The 15,098-nt window shown below is 53.3% G+C and overlaps 1 protein-coding gene across 10 annotated transcripts in view; it reads left to right on the forward strand.

Moving 5' to 3' along the window:
* sgip1a (SH3GL interacting endocytic adaptor 1a) overlaps window positions 1–15,098 on the forward strand; it is a 286,659-nt gene that overhangs the window by 71,415 nt on the left and 200,146 nt on the right. The gene's annotated exons all lie outside the window — the stretch shown is intronic.

The raw sequence follows: 15,098 nt of genomic DNA on the forward strand, positions 1-15,098 counted from the left end.
CAAACCTCCCCGCGAGAATATTGGTCCCGGCTCTGTTGAGGTGTAAACCGCCCGGCTTGTACAGGTCCCACCTTCCCCAGAAACGGTCCCAATGCCTCAGGAATCTAAAGCCCTCCCTTCTGCACCATCTCTCCAGCCATGCATTCATCTGTTCTATCCCCCTATTCCTGTACTCACTAGCATGTGGCACCAGGAGTAATCTGGAGATTACTACCTTCGAGGTCCTGCTTTTTAATCTCTTTCCTAGCTCCCTATAGTCCACCTGCAGGACCTCATCCCTCTTTCTACCTATGTCGTTGGTACCGATATGGACAACACCTCTGGCTGTTCACTCTCCCACTTCAGAGTGTCCTGCAGCCACTCAGTGACATCCTTGACCCTGGCACCAGGGAGGCAACATACCATCCTGGACTCATGTCTGCGTCCACAGATAAGCCTAAATGTTCCCCTAACCACTGAAAATCCTATCACTATTGCTCTTCCACTCTTCTTCCTCCCCCCGTGCAGCTGAGCCACCCGTCATGCCGTGGCCTTGGTTCTGGTTGCTCTCCCCAGAGAAGCCATCACCCCCACCAGTTTACAGGACTGTGAATCGGTTAGCGAGCGAGATGCATTCTGGGGATTCCTGCCCTACCTGCCTGGTCCTCCTTCTCTGTCTGATGGTCACCCATTCCCTCTCAGCCTGCACATTCTGAGGCTGCAGGGTGACAACTTCTAGAAACCTGCTTTCCAAGTATTTCTCAGCCTTGCGGATGCACTGTAGTGACTCCAGCTGCCGCTCAAGCTCCAAAACCCGGAGCTCGAGTTGCTGCAGTTGGCGACACTTCCTACACACGTGGTCTTCCAGGCCGCAAGAAGCGTCCAGGATATCCCACAAGGCACAGAATGTGCAAATCGCTGGACTGAACTGCCCTGCCGTGCCTCTATTTACCAGACTATGGAGGTAATTTAGCAGAAATAAACTTAAAACTTAACAAGAAACACTCAACAGCTACCCACCAATCAGCACTTCCCTCTATTAGATAGGCTATGAACTACTTAGCAGAAATATACTCAAAACAAAACAAAAAAGGGAAGGAATTCCAGAGCTTAGGGCCTAGGCACTAGAAGGCATGGCCACCAAAGGTTGAGCGATTATAATCAGGGATGCTCAAGAGGGCAAAATTAGAGGAGCGCAGATATCTCCGGGGAGTGGGTGGTTGTGGGGCTGAAGGAGATTACAGAGATAGGAAGGGGCAAGGCCATGGAGGGATTTGAAAACAAGGATGAAAATTTTGAAATCGAGGCGCTGCTTAACCGGGAACCAATGTAGGTCAGTGAGCACAGGGGAGATGGGCGTACAGGACTTGGTGCGAGTTAGGCCACGGGCAGCCGAGTTTCGGATGACCTCAAGTTTATGTAGGGTGGAATGTGGGAGGCCAGCCAGGAGTGCATTGGAATAGTCATGTCTAGTGGTAACAAAGGCATGGATGAGGGTTTCAGCAGCGGATGAGCTGAGACAAGGACGGAGACGGGCAATGTTACGGAGGTGGAAGTAGGCGGCCTTTGTTACGCTGCGGATATGTTGTCGGATGCTCATTTCAGGGTCAAATATGACACCAAGGTTGTGAACAGTGTGGCTCAGCCTCAGACAAATGTTAGGAAGAGGGATGGAGTCAGTGGCTAGGGAACGGAGTTTGTGACGGGGACCAAAAACAATGGCTTCGATCTTCCCAATATTTAATTGGTGAAAGTTTCTGCTCATCCAGAACTGCATGTCGGACAAGCAGTCTGACAATTTAGAGACAGTGGAGGGGTCGAGAAAAGAGGTAGTGAGGTAGAGCTGGGTGTCGCCAGTGTAAATGTGGAAACTGACGCTGTGTTTTCAGATGATGTCGCCAAGGGGCAACATGTAGATGAGAAATAGGAGGGGACCAAGGATAGATCCTTGGGGGACACCAGAGGTAACGATGCGGGAGCGGGAAGAAAAGCCATTGCTGGTGATTCTCTGGCTACGATTAGATAGATAAGAATGGAACCAGGCGAGTGCAGTCCCATCCAGCTGGATGATGGTGGAGAGGTGTTGGGGAAGGATGGAGTGGTCAACTGTGTCAAAGGCTGCAGACAAGTCAAGAAGGACGAGGAGGGACAGTTTACCTTTGTCACAGTCATGAAGGATGTAATTTGTGACTTTGATGAGAGCCAAGATGACGGCCAAGAGAAACCAATTGCGTTCACATCACGAACCCTCACAAAGAGCGAAAGAAACAGTGCACAAATTGGAAAGGAAGCACTCGCCATAGTGTTTGGAATCAAGAAATTCCAACAGTTCCTGATCGGCAGAAAGTTTACCCTGATAACCGATCACAAACCGCTCCTAGCAATATTGGGGCCCAAATCTGCCATCCCTGCAATGGCCACATCAAGAATGCAACGTTGGGCAGTGTTGTTGTCACAATATGACTACACGATTGAACATCGCACTTCAAAGCAAAATGTAATCGCAGATGCCTTGTCCTGGTTGCCACAGGAGGACTCATGTGTTGGGATTGAAGGTGAGATTTTCACACTAGGTGGAGTTGACAAAGACTTTCCTGTGACTGCAACTGAGATTGCAAATGAGACTCAAAATAACTCTACTGAAAAGAGCGTATGAAAACACCTTGAATGGATCAGTGTATAGACACAGAATTGAAACCATTCTATAACCATCGTACTGAATTGTCTTGTGAGCAAGGTTGTATCAAGTGAGGAAACAGAGTTGTGGTACCTACTTCTTTGAGAGACAGAGATCTGGCTGAACTTCATACTGAACATCCAGGGATTGTCAATATGAAATGAATTGCAAAGAGCATTGTTTACTGGCCTGGATTGGACAGTGATCTTGAATCAGTTGATCATGAGCACATACATGAGTTTGACTCAGTTCAGACTTCAGTAACTGAAGTATCAGGTTCAAACAAGTCTGAGATAGAAACAGGATCATCTTTGAGTTCGGAACCAAAACAAAACAGCCCGGAAATTGGTTCAACACCAAAATCTTCTGTAAGGAGATAAGGAAGGCTCCGTCAACCTGTTATTAAACTGGATTTGTAGTTCATTTAAAAGAAAAAAAGCCAGGAGCTTTTATTATGTGGTACATGTAATGCTGGGAAAGGTGGGACCATAGTTTTGTTGTATTTGAGAGGGGAATACATACATTTTTTTAAGGGGAAAGCAGTGTAATGGTTTATCACATGGTTTGTCACATGGTTTAGTATGAGCATGCTCAGTTCGCTCTGACCTAATAAAGCAAGCACACGGACTAGTAACTCATTGTGTCTCTGTCCTTCATTTGTTCTACCCACATATATTACAAGAATTATTTGTTTTAAATTCCTGCCGTTAAACATTGGGAAGACTGAAGCCAGCACCTAAGGCCCCAGTTACAAATTTCGTACCTGCGACACCGATTCCACCCCCCTCCCCAGCAATTTTCTGAGGCCGAACCAGACTGTTCGTAATCTCGGCATTCTGTTCAACCTTGAGCTGAGCTTCTGACTCCATATATTCTCCATGATATAGACAGCATAATTTTACCTCTGTAACATCACCTGTCTCTGCCTTTGCCTCAGCCCATCTACTGTTGAAACCCTTATCTATGCCGTTATCAATGCCAGATGTGACTATTACAATGCCCACCTGGCTGGTTTCCCACCCACCACCCTCTATAAACTTCAGCTCATCCAAAACTTTGCTGCCCGTATCCCATCCCATCCCACAGCAAGTCCCACTCATCCATCAACCCTGTTCTTGCTGATCAACATCAGTTCCCAATCCCTCAACTCCTCCAATTTAAAATGATAATTCTAAGTTAAAATCCCTTTATAGCCTTGATCCTCCCTAACTCTAACTTCCTCCAGCTCCACAACCAACCCCCCCCCCCGCCCGCCCCCTCTGGCCCGCGCCCCCCCCCCCCCCCACAACCTTCCGTTCCTCTGACTCTAGCCTATTGTGCCTCTCCTTTCACCCTGCTATTGCTGGCCATGCCTTCACCTGTCTAGGCCCCATGCACTGGAATTTCCTCCCTTAAACTCTCTGCCTTTCTACCTCACTCTCTTCCTTTAAGGCTTTTCTGAAAAGCCGCCACTTTGATCCAAGCTTTTGGTCACTCCTCCTAATATCTCCTTTATCTTTGTGTCCATCTTTGGCTGATTACGCCTTTGTGAAGCACCTTGGGATTTTTTTCTACATTAAGGGCACTATATCACTAAGTTGTTAACATTTCTATGTGAATATTGTTTTTCTTACATATATGTATAGTAAGTCCCACTTTTAAATTCAGTATCTACATATGTTCTTCATCTTCATTTTAAGATAGTGGTACTCGTGCCTTATTTTGTGTTCCTTTAAATCATAATACTTCTCCTGTATCTCCTCCCTGCTGATCTCATGTAAACCAAGGATGTGGTGTACTGCAATGCTCTTTGCCACACACTGCTGTCAGTTATGGGCCACCACTTCCATGTTTCAATTAATTCATTACTCTTCTCAAAAAGCCAGTCAGTTGGGACTTTCATATCCTGATTATAGAAGTATGCTTTCTTTGATTTTCATTGAGCCTTTTTCAAAAATGTTGAGCGCCTCATAGTTAGATGAGCTAAATATTTGTCATTTATATGGATCAGAACTAAGCTAGATGCATGAGAAGTGTGAAAGGAACATTACTGCAGGGGCATTCTGGTTGGTTGGTTTTCTTTCGTTCCTATAATAGAATGATATTGCATGAAGTCATCTGCAGCAAAATTGTACAGCACCATTTCTTTGCCTTGTAAAAAGCAATAAATAAGGACTCAAACTGTTTACAAAAGAGGAAAATATTAAAAGTGAACTCTCAATTCATTTAGTAGTACAATCTACTTGGTCTCCTTATGGTCCAGTTTTTAAAAAATTTGTTTATGGGATGTGGGCGTCGCTGGCAAGGCCAGCATTTATTGCCCATCCCTAATTGCCCTTGAGAAGGTGGTGGAGAGCCGCTTTCTTGAACCGTTGCAGTCCGTGTGGTGAAGGTACTCCCGCAGTGCTGTTAGGGAGGGAGTTCCAGGATTTTGACCCAGCGACAATGAAGGATCGGTGATATACTTCTAAGTTAGCATGGTGTGTGACTTGGAGGGGAACTTAGAGGTGGTGGTGTTCCCATGCACCTGCTGCCCTTGTCCTTCTAGGTGGAAGAGGTCGTGGTTTTGGGAGGTGCTGCCAAAGAAGCCTGGACGAGTTGCTGCAGTGCATCTTGTAGATGGTACACACTTTGCTGATGATTGAGAGTAGACTGATGGGGCGGTAATTGGCCAGATTGGATTTGTCCTGCTTTTTGTGGACGGGACATACTTGGGCAGTTTTCCACATTGTCGGATAGATGCCAGTGTTGCAGCTATACCAGAACAGTTATTATGCCCATTGCGGATCTAGAAATGCCCAAGACCTAATTCTTCTGCTGGCTCAACCAAAATGGTAGTAAGCGTGCTAGCATTAGCCTCATTCCTCTGGACGAGTGAGGGGGAAAAATATGCCAGGTTCTCCACTCCTAATTATTATCCATTGAACGTGTGTGGACATCAGGTGAGGGCATATTGAACTTGGCGGTAATGGCCTCACAGCCAAATAGATTGCCAACACTCACTGTCTAGAAGAAGAATGGTCACTTGTGCAAGTTGCTAGATGAGTGCGGAGCTTGTGACTGTGGAAAAGATAATGGCCTGGATTTTATGGGGCTAATGACGACGTACACTGCCCTGCAAGTTTCAGGTTTCTGCCTACGATGCGCAGGCATGAAAACCCGGAACTTGCGATGTGTCAAGTTTCTCCTTGATAGATTGTACCCATCTGCTGGAAATTCACTTTCACTGGCATAGGTTTGGGCAATTTGCCCAACTACTGCCCAGCGAATACCCACTAAACCCTTAACCCTGGTAAAAGCAGGCGTAAGGCCTTCTTTTACCAGTGTAAGGGTTTAAATAAATGTTAAAATTACATTTTTAAATGATTTAAACATTCACTTACATTTAAAATTAGTTTAGGTCAATTTTGTCCTGGTTAAAAATGTTTACATTTATTTTTCAAAAAATTTAAATGTTATTTTAAATGTTTAATTAAATGGTATTGTAGGAACGGAGGTTCCTATCTGAATAAGGTATTCAACTCGATGAATCAAATCAACAGGTTTTAATGAACAACGAAGTTAACAGGGAAACTACAGGAGAAACGGTACACAGGTCGAATCAGCTTGCTGGGCACTTGACGACTACTGGAAGATTCTGGAAGCTGACGTCATGACGTCATCGCGTTCTTCGCGCCACTGGTGGTCACGTGATCGGTGTCATGACGTCATCACGTGGAGTGCAGGAAAACACAATACAGTACAGTTAACAGGCAGTTTAAAGGTGCAGTCCGCGGCTGCACTACACTGTCGTTAAAGGGATTATTACTAATTGTTCTGAGACCCTTGGTGGCTCCGCCACAGGCGCCCCCCCCAGAATCTACTTTAACGGACATTGTCAACCGAGTAGGAGGTTTAATGATCCTGGCCGAACGGCGACGAAACTCAGGCAGCGGAAACGGGGCGTTAGTAGAAGAACCAGTGCCGGATTGCAGCAGAAGCGGCGTCTCAGGTGAAGCAGAAACGGTAGTCAGAGGTGCAGGCGTGTCTGAGGCCGAATCGGGCTGTTCGGCGGTGGGCTGGTGCACGGCTGGTCTGGCGGCCAACGGCGGTCGGCCGCGGCGAGGCGGTTGGGCAGCCACGACAGGCTCACTCCGATCTAGGTGGGCTGGTTTGAGTCGGTCGATAGAGATGGTATCGGACTTTCCACCGACTTCGACTGTGAAAATTTTTTCCCCTGATGAGATGACACAAAAAGGTCCGGTATACGGCGGCTTGAGCGGGTCTCTGTGACCGTCCTGTCTAATAAAGACATAGTCCGAACTCATGAGCTCTGTCGGGACGTGAGGCCTCTGCAGGTCATGCTGCGAGGTTGGAATGGGCAGGAAATTCCTAGCCGCCTCCTGATGTAGCAGGAGCTGTTGAGCTGCAGACCATGGTTCGGTGTGTGGAGGGAGAAAGTCACCTGGCACTCTGAGTGTCTGGCCATAAACCGGCTCAGCCGATGAAGACTGAAGATCCTCCTTTGGGGCTGTCCGAAGGCCCAGCATCACCCATGGGAACCTGTCCACCCAGTTGGGTCCCCTCAAGCTGGCACGGAGGGACGCTTTGAGAGACCGATGGAACCTTTCGCACAGACCATTCGCCTGCGGATGGTACACGGTGGTACGGTGCAGCTTGGTACCCAGGCCTTGTGCCACTGCATTCCACAGCTCTGATGTGAATTGCGGACCGCGGTCCAAGGAGATGTCCGATGGCACCCCAAACCGAGCCACCCACGACAAAAGAAACGCCCTGGCGACGTCTGCTGCGGTGGTAGCAGCCAAGGGAATCGTCTCTGGCCACCTGGTGGTCCGGTCTACCACTGTCAGGAGGTGTGTGACTCCACGTGACCCGGGAAGGGGACCTACTAAATCCACGTGAACGTGGTCGAAACGGCGCTCAGGCACCGGGAAGTTGGCAACCGGAGCCTTGACGTGACGGTGGACTTTGGATTTTTGACAATTGACGCAATTGTTTGTCCAGTCCCGGACGTCCAAATGCATGCCTTTCCAAACAAATTTGTGGGACAGTAGCCATTGAGAAGCCTGCATCCCCGGGTGAGATAACCCGTGGATTGCCTGGAATACCTTCTTGCGCCATTCGACCGGCACAATGGGCCGGGGCACTCCCATGGAAGTGTCGCACAAGAGCGTGGTTCCTGCCGCTTGAAACGGCACGTCTGCAACCTGCCAACTGGAAGGCGTGGTCCTAAACGCTTGTACCTCTGGGTCTGCCAGTTGATCCTCTGCCAGTCCAACGAAATCGATGCCCAGGTGGACTGCCTGGACTGGAACCCGGGAAAGGCAATCTGCCACGAGATTATCCTTGCCTGACACGTGCCGCAAATCCGTTGTGAATTCGGATATAAACGTGAGGTGGCGCTGCTGCCGAGCTGACCAAGGTTCCGCCGTTTTGGCCATGGCGAAGGTGAGCGGCTTGTGGTCCACGAATGCAGTGAACGGACGGCCTTCTAGAAGGAAACGGAAATGCCGGATGGCCAAAAACAGGGCTAGCAACTCTCTGTCAAAAGTGCTATACTTTCGCTCGTTCTTGCGCAGTTGGCGGCTGAAAAAGGCTAACGGCTGCCAACCCCCGTCGACCCACTGCTCTTGAACTGCTCCGATGGCGTAGTCGGAGGCATCCGTAGTGAGGGCAACAGTCGCGCCCGGGAGTGGGTATGCTAGCATAGTTGCATCCGCCAACGCCGCCTTGGTATCGCGGAACGCCTGGTCCATTTGCGGTGTCCAAGTGAGAACATCCTTGCCCGACTTTCCTTTTAGTGCTTCGTACAGAGGTTGCATTAACCGGGCCGCCTTGGGGACGAAACGATGATAAAAATTTACCATCCCCAAGAACTCTTGCAGGGGTTTGACTGTGTGAGGCCGCGGGAATGCGGTAACTGCCTCTACCGGCACGGCGCCTTCTGGGGTAATCCTGTGTCCCAGGAAATCAATACTGGATACTCCAAACGTGCATTTGGCCGGATTGACAATAAGGTCGTGTTGGCTGAGCCGGGCGAAAAGTGTACGTAAATGGGCCATGTGAACTGTCGTATCCTTGCTGGCTAGTAGGATGTCGTCCAAATATACAAAAATGAAGGGCAGGTCCCGTAAGACAGAGTCCATCAACCGCTGGAATGCTTGAGCTGCATTTTTCAGACCGAATGGCATGCGGAGGAACTCAAAAAGGCCGAACGGAGTGATGACTGCCATTTTGGGGACGTCTGGAGGGTGCACCGGAACTTGGTGATATCCATGAACGAGATCCACTTTAGAAAATATAGAGTTGCCAGCCAGATGTGCCGAAAAATCTTGGATGTGGGGAATAGGATACCTGTCCGGTGTCGTGGTGTCGTTTAAGCGTCTGTAATCCCCGCAAGGTCACCATCCGCTGCCTGGTTTGGGTACTATATGCAGTGGGGAGGACCAAGGGCTGTCCGAACGCCGGATGATCCCGAGGCGCTCCATGGTCTGGAACTCAGCCTTTGCGGTTGCCAGCTTGCCGGCTTCTAATCGCCGCGCCCGAGCGTAAACAGGTGCTCCGGTCGTGGAGATATGGTGCTCCACCCCGTGCCGTGTGCCTGCAGCCGACAAAGTAGGCCTGGTGAGCTCTGGGAATTCGCCGAGCAGGCGCGTAAACCCGTCTTGCGACGGAACCACACAGGCCACCGACCAGGACACGGCGGTGCTGCGGTGGCAGGGCACTGCGTGGAAAGTGGACGCATTAATGAGTCGGCAGTGTTGGACGTCGACCAGCAGACCGTTGGCACAGAAAAAATCAGCCCCCAGGATGGCCTGTGAGACCTTAGCTGTAATAAAATCGCAGACAAAACGCTGACCGGCGAAGGTTAAGTTTACCGTCCATTTACCGAACGTACGCATGGCAGCGCCGTTTATTTCCACGAGAGAAGGCCCCTGGCCGCCGGACAGTAGGTCCAGCTTTGAAACTGGCAGGATGCTGCACTGTGAACCAGTGTCGCAGAGGAATCGTCGGCCCGTAACGGAATCCGTAACGTAAATGAGTTTGCCCGCTGAGCCCGCCGCCATAGCTAACTTGCCGTGCTTTTCAGACCTTGTCGTCCGTCTGGGAGGACGCAGGCTTGTTGGAGTTTTTTTTTCTTGAGGGAAACTGCAAGGAGGCCGGCAGCATCGAGCTTTGGCGCCAAAACGGGCGTGGTACGAGCACCATCCTGCTGGGGGAGGGCTGGGCTTCGCTCGCGTGGGGGAAAGGCACCTCGTGGCTGCACAACATTGCTGAGTAACAGTAAATATCTTGTCTGCCTCTGCAGCGAGTTCAGCACCATCTGTGATGGCAGTGTTGGCCAAGGCCGCCTGAACCGGTTCGGGTAGCTGGCAGAGGAAAAGCTCACGGAATAAAAAACATTGGGGTTCCGCGCCCAACAGCGTGAGCATTTGACTCATCAGCTCTGACGGTTTTGAGTCCCCGAGGCCGGGCATGGAAATAAGCTTGTGTGCCCACTCCGACTTATTAAGATCAAATACCTGTAGCAAACGGGCTTTAAGCGCTTCGTACTTGCCCTCCTCCGGTGGGCTTCCAAGGATGCTGATGACCCGCGAGGCCGTGGCACTGTCGAGAGCGGCAACCACATAATAATAATGGGTCGAATCTGCTGTGACCTCCCGGAGAGCGAACTGTGCTTCTGCCTGGAAAAACCATGCTGCTGGCTGCTGTTCCCAGAACTGCGGCAGTTTAAGGGTGACGGCGTTCGTGTTCATCCTCGACGAAAGTTGTCCGACGAGATCGGGGTCACCAATGTAGGAACGGAGGTTCCTATCTGAATAAGGTATTCGACTCGATGAATCAAATCAACAGGTTTTAATGAACAACGAAGTTAACAGGGAAACTACAGGAGAAACGGTACACAGGTCTAATCAGCTTGCTGGGCACTCGACGACTACTGGAGGATTCTGGAAGCTGACGTCATGACGTCATCACGTTCTTCGCGCCACTGGTGGTCACGTGATCGGTGTCATGACGTCATCACGTGGAGTGCAGGAAAACACAATACAGTACAGTTAACAGGCAGTTTAAAGGTGCAGTCTGCGGCTGCACTACACTGTAGTTAAAGGGATTATTGTGGCGACACGCCACCACTGGACATAATCCGCTCACGGCGGCACGGACAGTTTAAGCAGACGCCCCCAGCCGGGGGCCCTTTCCTCCAGCAACTTGTTTCCCGCAGGGACAGGCTGCCGGGAGCACTTCCTGTCTGGGAAGTATTTAAGTGGATGCGCGGGCTTTTCCAGTTCCTCTTTGTCATGAGGTAGAATAAAAGCAGTTGTGTTTTACTAGCTCTGGTCTCGACTCCCACGTTTGCCGCAGTATCTCAACACTGGTGACCCCGACGCTCAGGACGAATCCTAAGCTAGCATGGCGGATACAAACGCAGTCACGGTTAAATTACCGGACTTTTGGGAGAACCTGGCCGAAGCCTGGTTCGTTCAAGCTGAGTCCAGATTCCGGCTGAAACACATTACAGTCGACGCCACAAAGTACGACTACCTCGTCTCCGCTCTCACCTACGCCACAGTCCCCAAGGTTTGGGCAGCGCTGCAGAATCCACCACCGGACAGCAAGTACGAACATCTGAAGGCTGCGCTCCTTAAAAAATTTCAAACGTCCTCTTACCAGTGCCACTGCCAACTCCTTGACCTCCCCGGCCTTGGTGACGCTTCACCATCAGACCTGCTTTCCCACATGCTGTCCCTCTCGGAAGACAAAAACCCCGGCGCCCTCCTTCGCACGCTTTTCATTCGGCAGCTCCCCGCCAGCATCCGCCCGCTCATTGTGGAGTCTGGCTCCACGGACCTGAATGACATAGCCGAAAAGGCCGACCGGCTGCTCTCTGCACAGTCCGCTCGCGACGTCGCGCCCGACCTCAAGCCAACGACCACGCGGTCTTCCCGGCCCACTAGGCCCGACCGTCCTACCACTCCGGGTCACTGCTACTACCACACCCGTTTTGGCGCTAGGGCCCAACGCTGCACGCCGCCGTGTACTTTCAAACCCCCCCCCCACCGGCCCCCGCGATGGCCGCGGGGCAAAAGGGGCCCCTACTGTATGTCACCGACGACAGAACCAACCGCCGATTTCTGTGCGACACAGGGGCCCAGCACAGCATCACCCCCGCCTCCGCCCTCGAAATCCAGCGCGGCACACGGGGTATCACGCTGGCCGCAGCCAATGGCTCATACATCCGCACATATGGCACCCGCATGGTCACGCTTGACCTCGCGGGCCGCCGCTACCGCTGGGAGTTCCTCACAGCCAAGGTCCTCTGCCCACTCCTCGGCGCAGACTTCCTACGCGCCCACGGCTTCCTTGTCGACATTCCGAGGCACCGCCTCGTCGACACCAACACTATGGCCCCCATCCCCGGCGCATTTACCCCGGCCCGTTCGGCCGGCCTGACGACCTACTGCCTCGCCAGAGCCACGGACGACTACTCGGCACTCCTAGCCGAGTTTCCCGCCCTCACTAACCCGACCTTTTCGGCAAAAGCCGCCAAACACGGTGTGGAGCACTATATCCCCACCACCAGCCCCCCAGTTTCTGCCCACGCCCGCAGACTCAACCCGGCCAAGCTGGAAATCGCGCGGGCCGAGTTCACCACCATGGAACAACTCGGCATCATCCGCCGCTCCAGCAGCACTTGGGCCTCACCCCTCCACATCGCCCCCAAGCCCGGCGGAGGCTGGCGCCCTTGCGGGGACTACCGCCGCCTTAACGACGCCACCACCCCCGACCGATACCCAGTGCCACACATCCAGGACTTCTCAGCCCGACTGGCCGGACGAACCGTCTTTTCCAAAGTCGACCTGGTGCGCGGTTACCACCAAGTCCCCGTACACCCCGCGGACATCCCCAAAACGGCTGTCATCACCCCATTCGACCTGTTCGAGTTCCTGAGGATGCCCTTCGGCCTCAAGAATGCAGCCCAGGCTTTCCAGCGCCTGATGGACTCAGTCCTCCGGGACCTAAACTTCCTATTCGTCTATCTAGACGACATTCTCGTGGCCAGCTCCTCCAAACAGGAACACCTCGAACACCTTCGCATCTTGTTCGGGCGCCTAGCCCAACACGGGCTCATCCTCAGCCCGGCGAAGTGCCAATTCGGCCTAACCGAGATCGATTTTCTCGGTCACCACATCACCCCTGCTGGGGCCGTCCCCCTGCCCAACAAGGTGCAGGCCGTCCAGCAATTCCCCCGCCCCACAACCATCAAGGGCCTCCAAGAGTTCCTCGGGATGGTGAACTTCTACAACAGGTTCATCCCCAGAGCGGCAGCCCTCATGAAGCCCTTATACGACTCCCTCCGAGGTAAATCTGGCAAGATGGACGTAGCCTGGACCACTGACACGTCAGCCGCCTTCGACGCCATCAAAAATGCGCTCGCCGGCGCCACCCTGCTTGCGCACCCGAGGGCCAATGCCCGGGTCGCGCTCACCACCGACGCCTCCAACCACGCGGTCGGCGCCGTGTTCTAGCAGTGGGTCAATGGCGCGTGGCAGCCACTTGCCTTCTACAGCCGCCAACTGCGCCCCCCGGAGGTCAAATACTCCACTTTCTACCGCGAGCTTCTCGCGCTCCACCTGTCGGTCCGCCATTTCAGGTTCCTCCTGGAAGGCCGCCCCTTCACCGCGTACATGGACCACAAGCCACTCACATACGCGATGGCCAAGCACACCGAACCCTGGTCCGCTAGGCAGCAACGCCAGCTCGCGGCCGTGTCCGAGTTTACTACGAACATCCAGCACGTCTCCGGTAGAGAAAACGTTGTCGCCGACTGCCTTTCCCGTCCCGCCATCTGCGCGAATCACCTCACGGTCGACTACGCGCAACTAGCAGCGGCCCAGCTCACGGACCCAGACCTCCTCTCGGCGGCTACCAGCCTGCCAGGGCTACGCCTAGTCACGGTCGTGCACGGGCCCGAAGCCACGGCAGTCACTTGCAACGTCTCACTTGGCCAACCCAGGCCGGTCGTCCCTGCAACCTGGCACCGCCGCATCTTCGACGCGCTCCACGGGCTCTCCCACCCGGGTTCCCGCGCATCCGTCAAACTCCTCTCCCAGCGTTTCGTCTGGCGCGGCCTCAGCAGAGATGTTCGGACTTGGGCCACCTCCTGCCTCGCCTGCCAACGGGCTAAGGTACAGCTGCACACAAAAGCACCCCTGGGAGACTTCGAGGTACCCAGCCGCCACTTCGACCACGTACACGTCGACATCGTCGGTCCCCTGCCGCCATTGCAAGGCCAAACTTATCTCCCCACGATAGTCGACCGCTACACACGCTGGCCTGAGGCAGTGCCGCTGGCCTCCACCACCACAGCCGACATCGCCAGGGCGTTCGTTAACACCTGGGTTGTGAGGTTCGGCGTACCGGCCGACATAACCTCCGACAGAGGCGCCCAGTTCACCTCCGAACTCTGGACGGCCACAGCACGCAACCTCGGGGTGACGCTCCACCGAACCACGGCGTACCACCCGCAGGCCAACGGGCTTTGTGAACGCTTCCACAGGTCACTCAAGGCCTCACTCCACGCCGGCCTGCAGGACAGTACCTGGACTGACCGCCTACCGTGGGTGCTACTAGGCCTACGCACCGCGGTCAAGGAAGACCTCCAGTCCTCGGCAGCGGAGTTAGTCTACGGACAACCACTGCGCGTCCCAGGCGAATTCCTTCCGGAGGCTACCACGCCTTGGTCGGCCAAACAGCAGCGGCTCAACTCTTTCTCTTCTGCTCAGCAGTTCGCACCACTTCCGATCAACCGACACGGCGAACTCGCACCTCACGTCCCGCCAAATTTACAGCAGGCGCGCTTCATCTTCATGCGACACGGCGCGCACCGCGGGCCCCTGCGACCCCCGTACGACGGACCGTACGAGGTGCTACAAACCGGGGACAAGGTCTTCAAGCTGCGACTCGGCGACAGGGTCGACACAGTCTCCATCGACCAGCTCAAACCAGCACACACAGAACCAGGGGAACAGGTCCCCGTGGCACGGCCTCCAGCTACAGGCCGTCCCGCCAGCAAGCCAGCACAGCCAGCGGCGAACCGCCCGGCCCCACCAACTAGACCGGCGACCACTCAGAGCCGCTCCGGCAGAACCATCAGACCACCGTCACGACTCGTCCACTCTTCCTAAGCGGATTCTGGGGGGAGCTCTGTGGCGACACGCTACCACTGGACATAATCCGCTCACGGCGGCACGGACAGTTTAAGCAGACGCCCCAGCCGGGGGCCCTTTCCTCCAGCAACTTGTTTCCCGCAGGGACAGGCTGCCGGGAGCTCTTCCTGTCTGGGAAGTATTTAAGTGGATGCGCGGGCTTTTCCAGTTCCTCTTTGTCATGAGGTAGAATAAAAGCAGTTGTGTTTCACTAGCTCTGGTCTCGACTCCCACGTTTGCCGCGGTATCTCAAC

This window comes from Somniosus microcephalus, chromosome 3 (assembly GCF_052327205.1).
Source record: "Somniosus microcephalus isolate GS21.2 chromosome 3, FLI_Smic_1.0, whole genome shotgun sequence".
Classification (NCBI taxonomy): Eukaryota; Metazoa; Chordata; class Chondrichthyes; order Squaliformes; family Somniosidae; genus Somniosus; species Somniosus microcephalus.